The sequence below is a fragment of the Triturus cristatus genome, chromosome 6 (assembly GCF_964204655.1).
Source record: "Triturus cristatus chromosome 6, aTriCri1.1, whole genome shotgun sequence".
In the NCBI taxonomy this organism is placed as follows: domain Eukaryota; kingdom Metazoa; phylum Chordata; class Amphibia; order Caudata; family Salamandridae; genus Triturus; species Triturus cristatus.
The window spans coordinates 366,373,099-366,392,653 of NC_140589.1; positions in this window are offsets into that span (position 1 = coordinate 366,373,099).

The window sequence follows — 19,555 nt, forward strand, 5'->3', positions numbered from 1 at the left end:
AAACTCCTCTTACCAAGGAGAGAATATTTCTTTGCAACTATCGAACATGACAACTCTGTCCCATCAGGGATCGTGGAAAGTGTATAATACTTTTTTCTCAGTCAGTCGTGCTCACTTTGCCGCAGAGAAATACAGAGAATAAACGGTGCAGACGTGTTCAATAAGTATTTATTGAACCAGCTTCATTCTAGTTTAAAATAGGTGTGCTGAAACAACCATTAGACAGAAACAGATGTAACTGATTAGAAGCACCAACAGAGTAAAAGGGTGGTAGATTTCTACCATAGTGCTCAAACGATGAATACAGGCAGGTTTAAAAATACATGACAATAAAATGCATACTCCTGCGATGCGACCCTAACTAGATGTACCTAAGTGTACCTAGCATGTATGTAGGTGTAAAGCCAAGTATTCCTCTAGGATAAAGTCAACCCCATTACCCGAAGGGAGAGACTGTGGGACCCCGTCTTGGTCTCGAGATAAACACCCCACAAGGGATGTCATACCAATGCGAGCTGGAGTGTCTGCATGCAGGAACCTCAGCGTCTCGTGTCAGTGTGTCATCATGGAATTCCTTTTTCTCCTCTCCTTGCCTCAGCAAAGATATGGTGTATATATACACAAAGTGGTATCCTCAGGTGTTCTACCTTGCTGTGTCATGTGGGAGTTAGGATGACGGAAGGAATGATCCTTATACATAGTTATTATGCAGGAGATGGTAGTCCTGCTGAGTTTCCAAGAATCCTCATACATAATGGATGAAGCTAGTTTTCAGAGTAAACCCCATGTCTTGTAAGCAGTACCATAACTAGGTAAAAGGTCAGTCCCAAGCACCATTAGGTAGTGTAATGGTAGGGGAGACTATAGGTGAACGGTTAGGTGACTACCTGAGCCTATATTGGGGTACCTATATGAAACATAACAGCAGAGGATGCCCAGACGTGGGTCCCTTGCTCACTTTGACACTGGATTCAAGCTAGCCTAGCTGATGTTATGCTATATAATTTGGAAAGTGCATGTCTATCCCGGCAAAGGGACGTCACAGCGCTGACAACCAAGAAAAGAGGATGGGAGAGGAAACTACCGATCGGCGAAAAGCCAGGTCTTCACCGCCCTTCTGAAGGTCAGGAGGTTGGGAAAGCTTCTGATGGAAAGGGGCAAAGAATTCCAGAGGGCTGGTGCAAACATCTTAATAGTACGCCCTCCAGCTCAGGTTCTGTGAAACCGAGAAACTCATGCCAGATGGAGGTCTGACCAGCGTAGGTCATGAGTCGGGATGTGGGGACAGCATAGATCACTCAGAATCCCAGGCTCTGAGCCTGAGAGAATTTTGTGAGCAAAGCAAAGTGCTTTAAAACAGATTCTCTGGTCTATAAGCAGCCAGTGAAGGTGACGTTGAAGGCCGTGGACCGAGCAGTGCCTAGGGAGGGCAAAGAGCATGTGGGATGCAGCATTTAGGGTATGCTGTAGCCTTTTATTCACAGACTTATTGGTGCCAAGAAGTAGTCCATTGCAATAGTCCAGCCTGGCTAGAGCAGTGGCTTAAACGGTCAGCTGGCGAGTGTGGGGGTAAAAAAAACAATATGAGTTTGAGGCCACGCAGCAAGCCAAAGCAGGTACCGGCCACAGACTTGGCATGATCTTCAAAGGGAATGGCGTTATCGACCCAAATGCCTAGATTTTTTACAACAGCTTAACACCCCTGATGAGTGGTGTTACCCTGAAACCAGTCCCAGGATGCTTGTTTCCAGTCGAGGGAAGATCTGGCTTTGCAGTTCAGGCTGGACTGTTCCCATGAGGAACAGCATCAAGACTGATTTGCATATGGCTTGGTCTTAACTGGGGGGGCGAAGTGAGCTAAAGATCATGATGGATTCAACCCAGGTCTGTGACTGGGGTGAGTGTCTGAAAAGATTCAGCGCTCTGTCCATCATCTCCTTGTGTTTGCTTTGTTCACCCTAAGGTGGCAGGGTATGCCCAGGCATGGGTCCCTTACTCACTTTGCCACTGGATTCAAGCTAGCCTGACTAATGAGTGCTGTTACCCCAAAATTGGTCCGAGGATGCTTGTTTTCAGTCCAGGGAAGACATGGCTTGGCAGTTTCATCTGGACTGTTCCCATGAACAACAGGATCAAGACTGATTTGCATATTGCAGGGTCTGAACTGGGGTGACGAAGTGAGCTTAAGAATGATGATGGATTCAACCCAGATCTGTGACTGGGGGTGAGTGTCTGAAAAGTTTCCACGCTCCATATATCATCTCATTCTGTTTGGTCTGTAAACAGAGGCCAATATCTCCCACAATCTACTATGCACAATTTCGTCACATGAGTGAGGGCTTTGAAAGGAGAGGCCAAACCTTTCCCACACCCTACTACTACTTACACCTATCATCTGAGAGAAGTATCTGAAAGGAAAGGTCAGTCCTTTCCCACACCCTACTACATATACCCGTCATCAGAGGGAGTGATCAGAAAGGAGACTCCACTCACTCCCTACATCCTACTATGCACCCATCATCTGAGAGATTGGTCTGAAAGGAGAGGTCAGTCCCTCCACACAGCCTACTATCCGCACCTATCATCTGAGAGAGGGGTTTGAAAGGAGAGGCCTCTCCCTCCCCAAACCCAATCATGCACATCCATCATTACAGTGAGAAGTCTGCAAGGAGAGTTCAGTCTTTCTACATATCCTCCTAGGCACTTTCATCATCTGAGAGAGAGGTCTGAAAGAAGAGGTCAGTTCCTCTCCACACTCTAATATGCACACCCATCATAACATAGAGCGGTCTTAAAGGAGAGGCCAGTCCCTCCACATACCCTACTAGGCACATCTATCATCTAAAAGAGAGGGCTGAATGAAGAACTGAGTCCCTCCCCAGACCTGACTACTTACACCCATCATCTGAAAGAGAGACTAGTTCCCTCACACTCTAATACACGCATTAATCATTTGAGAGAGGGGTCTGAAATAAGAAGCCAGTCCCTCCCTACACATTACTATGCTCACCCAACATCTGGGAGAGAGGCTAACGGAAATGCCAGTCCTTCTCCACAACCTAATATACATAGCCATCATCTGAGAGAGGGGTTTCAAAGGAGAGCCCAGTCACTCTCCATACCCTACTATGCATATTCATCATTATAGAGAGAGGTCTGAAAAGATAAGCCAGTCATTTTTCACACCCTACTAGGCACATTTGTGAAGAGCCAGAACCTTTTGGACCTGGCGGCGCAGGGTACGCCCTCCGTCTTCTGGGTTCACCTGCTTCGTTACACAGAGACACGGGACACTCTGTCGGCGTTAGAAGATTGGATTTATTTAGCTGCAGCTAGTACAGTTATCCTAGAAGTACACAAAGTAGGTTCTCAGGAGGCTGCCACTTTACTCTGTGGCGCATCAGGTTAAATACTATACAATACAAAATTATTAACGAAACACACTCCCCAAGCAAAGAAGAAAAGAGCCAATAGGGTAAGTGGAAAACAAAGCGGAACCAGTAAGAAAGGTTCGAAAACAAAAAGATCAGATGTCTCGGAGAGTCCGCTCCTCCAACTATATTTGTTATCCCACCCCGAACTGATTCATTAACAGAATACGATTGACTTGCAGGTGGTGAGATACGTTTGTGTGTATTGGAGGACGGGCATGACACAAGAGAATGCCAGCAGGAGACAGTGAAGGCCAGTCGATAAGATATGATCAGGAAAGAATGGTGTGAGCCTACAGATAGTTGGAACAGGGATTAGGAGAGCCAGACACGGATTAGTGTACTCGGCTAGTCCAAACACCAGCCTCGCAAACAAGGCAGAGGACGTATTTTGACACCAAGTTACGGGAGAGGCAGAATAGACTTCGTTCGCCGTTCTGCCTGAGTGTTGGCAACACAAAATGGCGGCGGGTTACAAAATGGCGGGTCGATTCGATCGGGTTCGAGAATCGAAGTTCCTCAGACCCTCCTTTTGCCAGAACTCAGGCAAGATAGACTCACGTTAATCTGAGTCCACATCGATGGCCATGAGATCATCAAGCTGTTGTTGTAGCATCATCTTTATGTTTTCTGCTACTTGGGGTTTGGGTCTTGAAATGCACATAGTGGCACAAAGATCAAAGATAGCGGGACCACAGTGCATACAAAGACAACAAGAAAATATGATTGTCAAAATTACTCCAAGGAATGTCAATACTTTCCAACCCCATTTGGACAGTAGTCCCCAAAACCATTCCGTTAAGGACCAATCTCCTTCATCCTGATGAATAGACTCGGAGATTATATGCAACTTGGAAATCGCTTGGTATACTGTCGGAGCGTCATTAGGAATGAAAATACAACAGCTCGACCCGATCAATTTACATACCCCACCACGATCGGCAAGAATAAAGTCTAAGGCAACTCGATTTTGTAAAGTCATAAGACGATCCGCCTGTAGTTCCGCCGTGATATTACTCAAGGCTCCTACAGTGATGTCTATTGTAGTCTCCACAACACGGACCAGTTGCCTTATATTTCTGCTATTGGCCATTGGACCCCAGAAAGGAAGAAAACCTTTAAGGAAAACTCCTCCTTCTTGTCCCGTGGTGTCTTTGGTGTCAATAATTCCTCGGCTGAGATGGGTTCGGTGATAATTGGCAGAAGCAGTGTAAGTAGGAGGAAGAAGGAAAGCTATGTAGCAGGTACCAGAGAAACCCGTGGGCAACCAGGTATAAGCTCGATCATAGCAAATGACGGTACCAGAGGAGGCGAGTTCAGAGAGGAATAAATGTATGTATAGGAGCAGTTACTCTTTGGTACAGAGTCAGAAGAATGATCGTTTATTTTTAAACAGAAATTACCTTGGTGCGGTATAGTCCAGATTGGTGAGGATTTCTCTTTTCCCATTTTATTATTAAGACTCAACATGTATTGGGTGACGTTCCAATTAGTGTAGGCTTTTCTCTCATCGATGGAAATCTTGCTATTCTCCATGATTTTAGCCATAACTACCATACCTTTAATCAAGGAACTATGGCTAAAATCCGGATAATTAATTTGTGAAGCGACAGACCGTCTGAATTCACTTTGATATGCATTAGAGAAAATAACAAAGAATGCCCAAGCGGAACCCTCATAGGAGAAAGGGAGAACTAAATATGGAATTCCTTTCTCAGTAGTCTGCGGCATAAGACCACATACCCAACAATCAGTTGTGTTAACCACTAATTGATGCTGGTGTAATAGCTGAACAAAAGAATTGTTGTAATATTCGGTTCTTCTGACAAGTTCGTGTGAAGGAAAAGTATGAAAGAGGTGTGGAGAGATAGTAGAAGAAGGCAAAGAGGAGGAAGGGGAGGTGTTTCTTGGCTGCAAAACATAAACAACCCAACCAATAATCGCCAGAGCAATACATAATGACATCAAAATACATAGGGTTATACTGTAACGACTGTACATTGTTTTACAAGATGCTGTCTTTATTTCATTTCTTCTCTCTTCAATACTTGGTGTAGTTTCCATTTTCACTAGTGGATGCTCACGGCAATCTTCCTTAATCACTAAAATCACGATACTCAACCGTCCTATGACACTGAAAGATCCTGCAGACCTATTGTCACTACTCAGGTCGTGACCTAGGCTCCTACCGTGACCCTGCAACCTAAACAGAACACTACACAAAGGAGAAGGAAGAATAAAAAAGTCTTAAGTGTTCTTTTTTCTGGGCCTAAGATTGTAGCGACCCTTCCCAGGTACACTCTGATCTTGAAACAATGTTTTTGGTTCAGTCGTGTTCAAGCGATGGTGCAATGAAATCGCTTCCTGTAAAATGTCGTCGTCCTCTTTCTCAGATAATGTCCCATTCAGGTGTGCATCGCTAAAGGGCATGAATCGTGGAACTGTTTCGCCTTCACAGTCACCAATCCCTCTACGAACCCACTGATCGAAAGGCAAGGGCAAAGGTACTTTCTTGCAGTGAACACCGTGAATCCAATTTTTCTTTCCTTCAACTTTAATTGCTGTCCTTGTGGTGAAAAGAACCATTCGAGGCTTCCGCCATCTAGGCTCCAAATTCTTCTTCCTCTGAAAATTGCGGATGCAGACCCAGTCACCTGGACGGATGGAGTGACCTGGATCTGTGGAAGCCTCCGGTAAAGCACTCCAAACCTGTCGATGAAGGACATGCAATTTAGTTGTAAGGTCATGCAAATAGTCAATAAACATTGGGTAGGGCAAATCTGAGAACTTTTTAGGATGAGGTATTCCCCATATGTTGGCCGGACGGCCAAACACTACTTCGTAGGGGCTAAGTCCCAGACGAGAGCGTATTGCAGTTCTGGTGGATAGCAAAGCTAACGGCAAAGCATCAGGCCAATTAAGTCCCGTACTTGCTTGAGTTTTCGCTAACTTCAATTTCAAGGTCCCATTGTAGCATTCTACTAAACCTGCCGATTGGGGATGATTTGCCGCATGGAACTTTTGCTTGATTCCAAGACCTGCACAAACTTTCTGCATGACTTGGCCAACAAATTCGCTCCCATTGTCACTCCAGACAATGCGCGGCAATCCAAATCTGGGAAATAACTCTTTCAGAAGGATTTTGGCTGTGGATAAAGCTGTGTTGTCTTTTAAAGGGTTTGCTTCTATCCATCTCGAAAAGGCACATACTACCACCAGAACGTATTTGAGGTTGTTGCATAGATCCATGTGAATGTAATCGATTTGCAACACTTCAAATGGGTATGTCGGAGGAGCAAAGTGACCTGCTGGAGTGGGGGTTCCCTTTCCTGGATTATACATCAGACAAACAATACAATGCTTTACTACGTTGTCTGCACATTTAGGGATGTTCTCATTCTGCCAAACTGGAGCTAAAACTTTACAAATGCCTTTTGCACTAAGGTGAGCTGGACCATGAGCCATAGTAACCACTGGAAGTACATAAGCATCTGGTAACAACCATCGTTGATGTTCGGACAATTCAACCCAACAACCCATCTCATCTAACATTCCCGTACTTTCTTTCCACATGCTCAGCTCTCTTTCTGTAGCCTCTTTTTGAATCGTTTTCACGCTTTCCACTGTATTCTCACACATTCCTCTCTCTCTGACCCAATTCGCAGGACCTGCCATATACATTCGACTCGTTGAATCCCTCGCTGTTTTCTTTGCTGCTTCATCAGCAAATGCATTTCCTCGTCCAACATCATCCGTTATCCTCTTGTGAGCACTACACTTCACTATCGCTATTTGGACAGGTAAAGCAAGTGAATCAAGGAGATCAGTCACTAACTGACCATGCTGTATCTTAGTGCCATGTGAAGTTAGGTAACCCCTCTCTTTCCAAAGACGCCCAAAATTGAACGCGACACCAAAGGCATACTGACTGTCAGTGTACACGTTCACTCTTTTCCCTTCAGATAGTACACAAGCTCTCGTCAGTGCTATCAACTCTGCTGCTTGTGCTGAGTTGTGTCTAACACGCGCAGTTTCCACAACCGTATGTAAGGTAGTTACAGCATAGGCTGAAACCGTATCCCCATTAGGCATCTTAAAACAAGAACCATCTACCCATAGAGTCCCGTCTGGATTCTCTAAAGGTGTGTCTCTCAAATCAATCCTTCCTTTTGTTTCTTCCTCAGTACGGAAGAAACAATCATGCTGATGCTCAACACTCTCCTCATTAGGAAGGGGCAACAAAGTAGCTGGATTCAGAGTATTGCATCGTTTGATATGCACGTGACTAGCCAATAGTGTCAGCTCGTCACCAGTTAAACGTGCACTCGTGAGATGCTGTGTCTTCGTTCTGTTTAGTAAGGTATCCACTGCATGTGGCACCATGACAATGAGAGTGTTATCTAACACTATCCCAGCGGACTGTCGAATTGAAATCGCTGCGGCTGCTGTGGCTTTGAGACAACTAGGCAATGCTTTAGCTACGGGATCTAACGTAGCCGAAAAATAAGCACATGGCCGCTGTCTATCTCCAAATTGCTGTGTCAAGACTGATAATGCACAACCTTCTTTCTCGTGGACATACAGCGTAAAAGGCTTAGTGTAATCTGGGGTGCCTAGTGCAGGAGCAGAACACAGAGCAGTGCGTAAATCAGTGAAACTCTTTTGGCACTCATCAGTCCAAGGTAGGGGCTGAGGCGTATCTTTCAAAGTAAGTGCCAACAGAGGTTTGGCGATCAAAGAGAAGTTAGGGATCCACTGTCTACAATAAGAAGTGATTCCCAGAAAAGCACGTACTTCCCTTTGTGTGGATGGCACAGACATTCGAGCAATCGCCTGAATTCGTTCTTGTGTCAATTGTCGTCCCTCCTTTGATAGGAGATGACCCAAGTAGGTAACCTCTTGACAAACATACTGTAGTTTGGAAGGTGAAACCTTGTGATTCAGCTTGAACAAGTGACGCAGCAGTGCTACAGTGACATCCTTACAGATATCTTCTGAATCGGCGGCGACTAACAAGTCGTCCATGTATTGAATAAAGGCAGCACCAGACGGCAAATGAAAAGTATCAAGATGACATTTCAAAGCTTTGCTGTAAATGGAGGGACTTTCATAGTATCCTTGGGGTGCGCGCTTAAATCGGGAACTTCGGCCTCCAAGAGAAAAAACAAAAATGTCCCTACTCTCTTCTGCAATTGGAATACTAAAGAAGGCAAAATTTAGATCAATAACCGAAAACCAAGTCGCTGAGGAAGGTATCATAGTCAACAAGGCAGTGATATCTGGAACAACAGGAAATTGTGGAATCACAATTTTGTTTACTTCTCGCAGATCAATCACAAATCGGTACACAGGAGGCTAAGAAGGATCAGTACGTTTAAGAATAGGAAGAATAGGACTATTGCATGTGTTACCTCTCGTTTCTTCGACTACACCCTTCTGGATTAAGTCATGAATGATTTCCAAAAGCGCTTTTTCACCCTCTGCAGAAATTCGGAACCTGCAGGGTTTTTACGAGGATCTGGTAGAGTCTGTTTAAGGGCCAAAACTTCGGATCTTTTCCATAGTACATGTACCCATATACGCTGGAAATGAGCTGGAATAGCTAGATTAGCACCTGCGGCTGCAACTTCCTCTTTCCAAACTGGAGGAACTTCTCTCATAGGGTAAATTTTTGATGTCAGTTTAACCGACGGATCAGAGTCAAGAAAAATCTGAGAGAACAATAAGGTTCTATAAGAGATGAGTGTTCTTACAGCTTCCTCAACCTTGGAACCGACAATAAGTCCTTTTTCAAAATCAGCTTGGACATCTAATAAATCTTGTGAGATCGGACTCGAACTCACATCTTCCCATTCTTTAATGAGAATATCGCACATTACATTAAAAACATACCTTTGTGTAGGTGCATTCTACTGCAAAAAGGTAGGCATAATATCTGACACACTATATTGTGGACCCTTCTTGATCCATCTTCGTGCAAGAGAATCTAGCTTCTCTCATTCCTCAAAATCTGGAAACTGACTACGTGATTGCCTTCGAGCAAAAGCCGGAGATACATTAAGAGCTCCAAAGAAAGGAGATAAAATACTAGTAACGGAATCTGTGAGACGCTTACGCATAGATGGTGAATTAGACATCAGAACTGGAGACAGAATATTAGGAGAATTATCAAGAGGAGAACTAGAAATTACAGGAGGAGCAGAAGGCAAAGGAGAGCTAGGATCAGGAGATGAAGGTTGGGAAGCTGAGACTAATGATGAAACCGGCAAGAGCGGTAATGCTGAAGGAGACAAATGTTGAAGAGCCGGAACCGGCGGAGGTACTACCAGCATTTGAGCAGGCTGTAACGGCTGAGGCACATTAGCATTTTGCGCATAGGGCGGAGGAAACCTCAATAAATGAGAAATTAGGGGATCTTCTTCTATATCTTTCTTATTATCAGAAGGACAATCAGGCAACACCGGATAGCATTTATCTATCGCCATACAATGTTGTCTTTCTGAGATTTCAGTCGCATTGTCAATTTCTTCATTTTTGAATTGTTGAGCAGCCTGTATAATCGTCATACCCTGTGCTTTCTTATCTCGCTTTGCTTGTTTAATTTCTTTCTGTTTGGCTTCCTTACGCCAAAGGCGAAGAGAGTCAAACATTGCCAGCCGGGCTTTCCTTTTGAACAAAACTGTTTCTAAATTATCTAGCACATCGGGATCAAAACTACCGTTTTCTGGCCATTTAAGAAAACCATCGTTCTTCGTGTATCGAGTCCATGTCTCGTTAAAGGCAATGGGGCCGATACCATGTTTTGAGTAGAGCTCATATGTGGGAGTTCCAACCGAAGGAATCGGACAAGAGTCCTCAAGTCGGGAGTCCCTATTAAACCAAGGTAACAAATTCTTCCAAACTTAGTCAGACCAGGCATTTCTCAATGACTCTGGACCGTTCACAAACTTCAAGGGAGTAAACTCAGTTTACGCAGCACAAATGCACTTACCCTTGGCTTTAGTCTTTGCAAAAACTAAATCTAAGTAACCTAAGGACATCAAACAAAGAACCAAGATTTGTGGGCGCGACCCACGAAAATACTTAACTTAACTAAGGACGTCTTCTTCCACCAACAGAGGCCCGTCTATCGTCTCGCTTTACCATACATCACCAAAGGAATGGGCCAAAGCAGGGCAGAAGTCAGGGCAGTTGTCGCCAGTAGCCATCAGGAAGGAGTAACCGTGCTTCGGACCACTTTTGACATACAGGGGTCGCTTAGTGTGGCTCGCGAACCCTCCGGAATTTTCTTGCAAGGTTCCTCACGACCTTCGAGCAGAACCGGTACCACTGAAGCCGCCCCACATAGGGCGCCAATTGAAGAACCAGAACCTTTTGGACCTGGCGGCGCAGGGCACGCCCTCCATCTTCTGGGTTCACCTGCTTCGTTACACAGAGACACGGGACACTCTGTCGGCGTTAGAAGATTGGATTTATTTAGCTGCAGCTAGTACAGTTATCCTAGAAGTACACAAAGTAGGTTCTCAGGAGACTGCCACTTTACTCTGTGGAGCATCAGGTTAAATACTATACAATACAAAATTATTAATGAAACACACGCCCCAAGCAAAGAAGAATAGAGCCAATAGGGTAAGTGGAAAACAAAGCGGAACCAGTAAGAAAGGTTCGAAAACAAAAAGATCAGATGTCTCGGAGAGTCCGCTCCTCCAACTATATTTGTTATCCCACCCCCGAACTGATTCATTAACAGAATACGACTGACTTGCAGGTGGTGAGATACGTTTGTGTGTATTGGAGGACGGGCATGACTCAAGAGAATGCCAGCAGGAGACAGTGAAGGCCAGTCGATAAGATATGATCAGGAAAGAATGGTGTGAGCCTACAGATAGTTGGAACAGGGATTAGGAGAGCCAGACACGGATTAGTGTACTCGGCTAGTCCAAACACCAGCCTCGCAAACAAGGCCGAGGACGTATTTTGACACCAAGTTACGGGAGAGGCAAAATAGACTTCGTTCGCCGTTCTGCCTGAGTGATGGCGGCGGGTTACAAAATGGCGGGTCGATTCGATCGGGTTCGAGAATCGAAGTTCCTCATTTGTCATCTGAGAGAGAGGTCTGAAAGAAGAGCTCAACCCCTCTCCACACCCTACTATGCCCTCCAATTGTCTGAGAGAGAGGTCTGAAAGGTGAGGCCAGTCCCATCACACATCCTACTACACACACCTGTCATATAAGATAGATGTGTGAAAGGAGAGGCCAGTCCCTCCACACACCAACACACTCACAGCAGTCATGTGTCAATGTGGTTGGATCCCCGGCACCGGCAGCAGGTCAGCCCAGCACCTTGTGACTCTGGGCAACAGCTTGCTTAATCTTTCCGACGGCCCCCAGCACCGGGATGTCTTCGGGTAGCTGTTCGCGCTTTACAAATACTGGATTTACATTTGAGAAGGAGGTCTCAAAGAAGAGGCCAGTCACTCCCAATGTGCCCTACCACACACATCCCTCATCTAAGACAGAGGTCTGAAAGGAGAGGCCAGTCCCTCCACACACCTTACTATGCACACCATTCATCTGAGAGAGAGGTCTGAAAGGGGAGGCCAGTCCTTCCCCACATCCTAGTAGGAACACGTATCATCTGAGAGAGCAGTTTGAAAGGAGTAGGTCCATCCCCACACCCTACAAGGCACATCCATCATTTGAGAGCGTGGTGTTAAAGGAGAGGCCGCTCCTTCCCCACACCTATCTATGCAAACCCGTCATCTAAGACTGCGATCTAAAAGGAGAGGCCAGTCCCTGCTCAAACCCTACTATGCACATTCATCGTCTGCGAGAGAGGGGTTTGAAAGGAGAAGCCAGCCTCCCACCACAATCTACTATGCATGCCCATTATTACAGAGATGTCTCATCAAAAAGGCCAGTCCATCTCTACTCCCTACGATGCACACCAGTCATCTGATAGAGAAGTCTAAAAGGATAGGCCAGTCCCTCACCACACCCTACTATGCACATCCATCTTCTGAGATAAAGGTATAAAAGGAGGGACCAGTCCCTCCCCACACCCTGCTATGCACTTCTGTTGCTTAAGAGAGGGGTTTGAAGGGAAAGGCCAGTACCCTACCACAATCTACTACGCATACCCATCATTACAGACAGAGTTCTCAGCAAAGTAGCCAGTCCCTCCCTACTCACTACTATGCACACCCATCATCTGAGAGAGAGGTCTTGAAGGAGAGGCCAGTCATTCCCCATGCACCCTACTACGCACATCCATCATCTGAGATAGAGGTCTCGAAGGAGAGGACAGTACATCCATATACACTATAACGAACACCCTTCATCTAAGAGAGAGGTATGAAAGGAGAAGCTAGTCCCTCCCCACACCCTATGACACTGACCCATCATTACAGAGAAAGTTATTAGCAGAGATGCCAGTCCCTCCCCACACCCTACTATGCACATCCACCATCTGTGAGAGCGGTCTGAAAGGAGAGTCCAGTCATCCCCACAACTTACTGTGTACACCCACCATCTGAGCAAGAGGTCTGAAAGGAGACAAAACTTCCCTCCTCACAACCTACTATGCACACCTGTTATCTAGAGAGAGTTCTCAAAGGAAAAGCCAGTCCTTTCACACACCATACTATGGTCACCAATCATCTGAGAGAGAATTCGCTGCAGAAAGGCCAGTCCCTCCCATACGACTAAACATACTGATCACCCTGAGGAGAGGTTTCAGTGGAGAGGCCCCAAACACTAATAGTGGGAATTATAAAGTATAAGAAGTGATTAGATGAGATATATGCTAGATGGTTGTGCATGCAAGACTCTCGTGAAAATTGGAGAACTATATAGGCAGGGTCATACATTTGGGTGCTCCCGCAAGAGTATCGCAGGTGCCAGTGTCTTAAAAAAGTTATAACATGAAATAATTACATATGTAGCAATATGATGGTTCTGACAAGAGTCTTTAAGGTTATAGTGTGTAGTGTTCAGTTACACATAGAACTGAATGCACTCCATGAAGTTATTAAGGAAGATCCTGTTCCCATCTTAAGTGAGGTGTACTCCATATCACCTTCAGACACCTGCCATATCAAATCAGATATTATTATGATATTTGGAGCCCATGCTATGGTCATGTAGAAATGCAGACTAATTTATTGATATTCTCTGAGACTTCTCAATCTTAGGACAAAACACTTTTTGCCATTGCCATGTTTGCCTTTGGCATGTATTAGAATATACGAAGGCTGCGTGAGGAAAAAGATACATCAATTCTGAAAAGGACTCTTCATTTGGATTTCAAGCACAACCCCTGTGATTATGCCTTTGTCATTCCCACCAAAGTACACCATCATGAGGTCTGAGTGCTCACAATCAAAAATGTTCTGAACCATTGGCAATAGTTGATGCCACTTCATACCTCAATGACTTCCACTTCGAATCTGACGCTTCCAAAAGCATAACCGGGCAACTTGCATGATATTCGATGAAACTCTGATTCAAGACGTTCTGCGCAGCCACACAGATATCCCATTTAGCCAAACTAAACAAATCCCCCGAACAAGCCTGGTCATGGGCCTCGAAGGGACCATTAACTGGTTAAAATCCGGGACTGTACATGACATACTGGAGACGCATAAATCCATGGCCCAATAGTAGGGGCACCATCGACAGTAGAACAAAGGTTGCACGCAAGTAAAGTAGGCAAAGCGGAAGTTAATCCATAACTCACACCAAGCGTTGCTAATTACAAAAACCTGTTGCATTTGATCACAGTACAGTCGCAATCAAATACAGGGAATCCTCTGAAGACACTAGAAAAAATAAAATGAATAAAAGGCAGTATTACTCCAAATATCGTCTGAAAAGAAATCACAAGACCAGATGTTTAAAAAAAATGTGCCAGGCCTTTAGTGTCAGGTGCATTAAATATTTGATGTATAAGCTCCCCAAAGTGAACGGGGGAGGTTAGTGTTCAGAAGTGACCGAATCTCGCTAGATGTCCTAGCCACCTGTAACTTGAAGGTCTCTCAAGCTGAAGTGAAAGCCACTTCTTGTTGGAACAATAGCGCTTTGAGCCTGCTTAATTTGTTGAAATCTGTTTTCAAAGTCAGAATGGAAGGCCAAATGAAACTATCTACATTCCCATTCAGGGGCAGAAAAAGCACATTGCTACAACAAGTTACGCATTGTGAAACTATTACTAAATACAAGATTCCTGCCCCTAAGCCACAACAGTCTTGGTTGTTCAAAATAAGATAACTGCCATTTGGAAGCAAGGTAAAGGCGGGAATTATTGATGGGACGGGAGTTCCTTTAAAAAAACAAGCATTTGCAATGCAATAGGTCTCGCATCTGCAAGAGTTTGAGCTATTGGCATTGTAAGTTAAAATGCCTTTAATTTATGTTTTTTGTAAACCTGCAAGTGGTGCGTAAACACGCATTTTGTTCTTATAGTCCTTGCTTATGAGAAGCAAGACTGGCAGTTAAGAGGCGCAGTTACTGCCAACCTTGCTTCTCGTAAGCAACGACTATAACTGCAAAGTGTGTGTCTACGCACAGCTTGCGGATTATCAAAAAACAAAAATAAAAGGCATTGTAATTTACAATACCAATCGCTCAAATTCTTGCAAATGCGAGACCTATTGCATTGTAAATGCTTGTTTTGGTAGGCACGGGGAGATTAAGTGATTTGCCCAGAATCACAGGATGTGGAGTCGACCCAAGGCTCGAACCTTGGTTTCCCAGCTCCAAAGTCGGCAGTCTAGCCCTGAGACCTCATACTCTTCCCATAAATTTACTTACACAGCAAGTAATCCATATTTAAACTTGTAAATTCACGATGTTAACCATACACTTGAATTTGCACTCTTAAACAATGCTAATTTCGCCCTCAAGTCAGATTTAAGCGTGCAAGTATGTGTGCGAATCGGCCAATACTATTTATTTTTCCTGTTAAGCATATCAAAAAAAGTATAGGGAAACATGCATACATTTACATTACAAATATATTAAAAAAGAGTTTAAGCTATTGGCATTGTAAATGACAATGCCTTTTATTTATGTTTTAAAAAACAGCACATAAATAAAAGGCATTGTCATTTACAATGTCAATAGCTCAAACTCTCGCAAATGCGAGACCTATTGCATTGCAAATTCTTGTTTCTTAGGTGGTAGGTGTGACAAGCTCCCTTGTGCACACAACGATGTGGCTGCTCTATACGCACTAGGTGGTCTTTGACAGTAAGTCATAAAACATGAGTTAAGATTGGAATAGAATGGGCTCACATGTTTGAGCGTCAGAAATCATTCTTGCACCATCCATAAGGGTAGGTTTTAAAGGGGCTGTCCTACGTACAGGGGGTCACCTGTGAGTGTGGCTGGCCCAGCTGTGATATGCACTGGGTGATCTTAGATGTTTTGACTTAGAAAACACCAGACAAGTTTTTGACATGTAATATCCGTTGGCTTAAGCGTGTGCTTGTTTACATATGTATCTGCTTCCAGCACGTTGTGTATGTTGAAATGTATTCCAGTAACCTTGATAGTTTCTAAAGAAAAAATCAGAATGAAAAGCCAACTTCTCTTTCTTCCTGTAAGGGACATCGTTTGAAAAATTAGCAATGAGCTACTGAACACTTGGAAGGGCTTGAGCGGATTATAATATGAGCCAATCAGGGAGCTGTTCTTTCCCCACTTCAGTGCTGTCCTCCACATAAACACAGCCTGCTGGGTCTTTGGGAATGCAGGCAAATCATATGCACATTACCCCTCCTTCTGGTTCAGGCCCCCTCAAAAAGGCGCTATGGAAGTGGCAGAAGCACATCTTTCAGGAAGATGCCCACATCAAATATCAAAGGCATATGCGAGCCCTAAAGGTCAGGGGTTTGATGAGCTGCCCAATGCCTGTGCTTCAAAGACAGAATGTGGCTCTTAAGTGTTTAACTACTGACACACCACACACCACCCAGCAACACTGAGCAGCACTGAGCATCTCCCGAGTCCAACGGCTTCACAAACTTCATTTCTGATATAAATAAAGTGCAAGCTGGTCTGATCTAGGAACTAAGTAAAATCAAAGACCTGGCACAGTCGATTTTCTGTGACTTCTGCCCATCATATAATAAATTATTATCAAAACAAAAACCTGATGCATTATTATGTTTTATACAAACACGCGTTCGTGTTCAAATATTTGCGGACCAGAATGTTAAAACAACAAACTTTTAACAATACTGAGTATGAGTGTCGACTTCATAAAAAAGAGGAGAGAAGTATTCATGGCTAATAAGAACAAAATATATATTTTATTTCGTTATTTTGATGCGTAATAAAGTACTTTGTCCCACTTTTCAGCATCTTCAGAGCTCCGTGGATTTAGTCAAGGCTGTGTGGTGAGATGACAGGGGAAGTAGGGGGCCTATTTACAAGTCCCTTGCGCCGTCAGTGCATCACTTTGAATATGGGAAAAAGTGGGGTACCAGCGGAACAAGGGGCAGACACAGATGGGAACGTATGCGTAATGTGTTTTAATCCAAGCCCCCATTCTGCTTATAGTTCAGATGCTGTCGAGACCGCACAGTTTGGTTTTTAGGGAATTTCCTGAAGCATGGATATTCTTCTAATATACATTTATTAACTGGATTTTTAAAATGACAGTGCTGACACCTAGAGAGAAAAGACGTCATGACTTTGATATAAAAGAAAGCTTTCTCTTGTTAGAACATTAGGTCTGCCTGCTGATGGGAGTTACATCCCTACTCTATCATCAAAGGAGTTTCCAATACAATTCTGAGGGGATCCCAGATCAAGGAAGATGGCAGAATGATGGGAACAGTAAAGGGGCAGACAGGAAAGCATGACATGGAACAGGACACGATCAAACATAAAAGCAACAAGCATCGCGGTACCGACGCTTTACTTGTAATGTTAAAAGTAAAGCGCAGGTGCCGCGATTATACCAAAAGTAAAGAAATAGATGTTTTTTTCTATTTCTTTACTTTTGCTATAATCGCGACACCCGCGCTTTACTTATAACATCAAAAGTAAAGCGCGGGTGCCCCGATTATACCGCAAGTAAAGAAAACAAGCGGCACTGAAAGCGATCGCTAGTGTCAACAACTAGTGGTGTGCGCACACCACAGAGGAGGGGGAGGGAGCACGGCAGCAACAGCAAGGTGAACGCACACTGCTGCGTGTGCTGGCCACCATCGGGAATGGGCATTTCAAAGGCGGGCCATTGTCCCGCCTTTGCCCAATCGCGTGCCTTTTTTTTCTAAAAAATAGCACGCGAAAGCCAATGCCTGACGGCGAAAGCTGATCACACGCATGAGTTTGTGGTCAGCTTTCAAAATCCTATACAAAAGGGCTCGCTGCACGAGCAGTGTTACGCACTGCAACGCAGGCGCGAGCCCTAACTAGCAAGATACATTACAAGCCCTGTGCAATTTAACGTGTTTACAAACTAGTGAATGTCCTACTGTGGAATCGCAGTCCTTTCCTGCTAGGAGAACTTCCTTATCCTCCCGTTGACACCTATAAGTGAAAGGTAGGGACCATATTTCATAGAGAAATGCACTACCCAGGAGTTCAAAGTGCCCAATCGAAAAATGTTGCATACATGATTTGAACTGAAATAGCTAGAATGGGAGAGATATAACCCCATGAATTAACCAAACAGCTGAATCCATCTGCGCCACAGAAAATGGCAAGGGTTCCAACTGTTCAATGTGTAATAGTGTGTATGTAGCATCTTTCATGGACATAAATCTCTATTTATCAGTCAGATTTAAGGGTAAAAAAAAAAGCAGAAGCATTCAAATAATCCCAAGGGATATTTCCCATCTTGAGAGTCCGTGCGAACTGCATAACTGATTGTAATTGATTTTAACCATGATATACCACAAATACATCATTCTGAACAGATGAAACAATATTATCCAAGGTATAATTACATGAAGAAAGTCTATTGATGCTATTGTTGACCACTGCAAGGACTTTTTCCAAATGTGCTTGATCAATTTGGTGCAGACAGAGTGCTGCCTCAATCTGCAAAATTTTCCAAACTTCATTGTAAACTGCATAGATAAACCTCTTAGGTCTAGGAATCCTACGTCCTAAGATAAAATCAGACAAATTGATGTCCCTCAACAAGAGCGATAGGTGTTGTTTCACTGGTGATAAGATGGAATGCTCCAACCACTGTTGGCATAATTTACCCACACATTGAAAGTGTCATTTTGAAACAAAGTTTGTAATGTATTGATGGTATAATTCGTTTGAACACGCCAATTGTAATATTCCGCTAATGGCGGAATGTAAGGGATATTCCAATTTTTTTACAGTTGCCAAGCCAAAGCAAGTGGTTTTGTACACTGTATAATTTAAAAATAAAATTTGAGTCGGGATTAGGCAGGTACGATGCAAAGCCTCAGTTCCCTGAACCTGCCAAGGCTTCGTGCCCCAGATTGATTTTAAAAATCAATGGTCTCTTTCCAGTGATCATAACCCAGTGGCCAATTTAGTCCTAAAAGAGTTGGAGTAAATCAATTTAGCGTGGGTCAAGATAAATTTGGATTGAGATGATAATTGTAGTTAAAAGAAATAGGATTCCGTATTAGGCGTGTCATAATCTGTAAAATATGGGAACTCATCTCTAAGAGTTTTAGAACTCCCCTGTACAGGAGTAGGACAATGTTCCCATTGAGTGTAATTAAAAAGAGGCCTTAACATGTTATTTTTATGCAAGAAATAATGCCCATAGTGTTGATAACAGAACAAAGCAGCATAATTGGCAGAATTTTAATACAAATCTTAAGCATCAAAAGCAGTATAATACTTTAAATCACAAAACAATGAATGTATTGCTTGCACATCCCAATCATCAGAATGTATGTCCTGTTTTATCACATCTCTTAATGAGACGTGGAACACGTATGGGACCCTGAGAACCTCCGTCGGGCCGTGAATTTTGAAAGCTACTTTATCCCAAACGATGCCATCTGCAACCGGGAATGCTGAAATGTTCACAAGAGTCTGATCACATTTCATGATATGGGGCGGTGTGTGTGGGGCCAGAATTCCATCGACCAAGTGCACAGCAGAGCGTCTCGGCAAA